Here is a 1,499-nt window from a genome sequence, read left to right as displayed (position 1 = left end):
CAGCTTTCTGTCAGCTAAATTGGTTTCTTGAGTCTTCTTTGATTCCTCTGATTTCCTCTTTGGTTTCTTTGAGCATACTTATAATCATTTTTAGAAAATCTTTCTCAGGCATTTCCTCTAAATCATTCTCACTGGAGATCATTTCTGATGCATTAGTACTTCTTGGTGGATTTATATTGTCTTGATTTTTTTGTGTTTCTTGTGTTATAATGTAGAGATTTTTGCATCTTGGATTAATTAATGCTTGGATTTTCTAATTATCTGCAGTATTATTAGTTGTGTCAATCAATCTGATAGTATATATCTTCAGGGTAGGAGCGTAAGGTGTTAGGTGTGGATCTTAAGACTCACAGAGTAACCCTAGGTGTTGGATTTGCCTACTATGAGAGTATTCAAGTAAGCTGAGTGGAACAAAATACAGGCAAATTAAAATTTAACTAAGGGCTGTGGGCTGGTCCACAGGGTGCCAAGTGGGTGCTGGAGTTGTCTTTAGCAAAATGGTGCCTCGATGCCAGGTTGAAGTCCTGTATTTTGCAAAAAGTGCAGAGTTCACAGGAGTCTGTTCAGAGACCGTATCTGTGCCATAAGAAATCAGAGCCTCCCAGCTGTGGAAAGAGTTAGAAACCCAACATCCTGAATTGGCTGATGTTAGAAATCAGATAATATTTGCTGTTAGTCAAGAATATGTTGAGCTTGGAGATCAGCAACTCCTGCTTCAACCGGGAGACAAAATCACCATTATCCCCCCCATTAGTGGAGAGTAGTACTCCTGAGCCATCTAGGGACTACAAGAAATAACTTTGAAGGCAACAAAGTCATTAGCTTGGAATACAAAGCGTATCTTCCCATGGCAGAGAATGAAATCAGAAAAATCTGTGGTGACATTCAACAGAAGTGGGCAGTCAGACACATAGCGGTGTTCCATCGCCTGGGCTTGGTTCCAGTATCAGAAGTAAGCGCAATCATTGCTGTGTCCTCAGCTCACAGGACTGTGTCCCTTAAAGCTGTGAGCTACACCATTAATGCTTTAAAAGCGAAGGTGCCCATATGGAAAAAGGAAATATATGAAGAATCTTCGTCCTGTTGGAAAAGAAACAAAGAATGCTTCTGGGCGGCTAGTGATTAATCACTTAACGCACATCGAGTCTTAAACGTGGTCAATTTTTATCATTGGTCACACTTTGATTTTTCTTTGTAAATTGAGATAGCTTGCTGATGCACAATCTTGGGTTATATTAGCAGATAAATGAAATAAAAGAAAGCAAAATATACTTCGCAGGATTAGAGGTGGTTTAGGAACCAGAGATGGGAAATTTCATTGTGAGGTAAGATTCAGAGTTCTGTGGGTAATTCTGAATGGTAGCGCCGCTCACATGGGGCTGGGCACTGCCCACGGCCTTTGGCTGCCTCTCCCTGTGCACGGGCAGTAGTGCCTTCAGAGTCTGGAACGCCTCGTGGAAATCTTGGCAAAACCCCAGTGCCATCAGAGAGTTTTTTGA

General features: G+C 41.4%; 1 pseudogene; it reads left to right on the top strand.

Annotated features, from left to right (window-relative positions):
* The first annotated feature begins 684 nt into the window (after positions 1-684).
* LOC101611898 lies at positions 685-1,126 on the top strand (annotated as a pseudogene).
* The last annotated feature ends 373 nt before the right edge of the window (positions 1,127-1,499 follow it).

Source organism: Jaculus jaculus, chromosome 5 (assembly GCF_020740685.1).
Source record: "Jaculus jaculus isolate mJacJac1 chromosome 5, mJacJac1.mat.Y.cur, whole genome shotgun sequence".
NCBI lineage: Eukaryota > Metazoa > Chordata > Mammalia > Rodentia > Dipodidae > Jaculus > Jaculus jaculus.
This window is presented reverse-complemented; position numbering and strand designations above follow the sequence as displayed.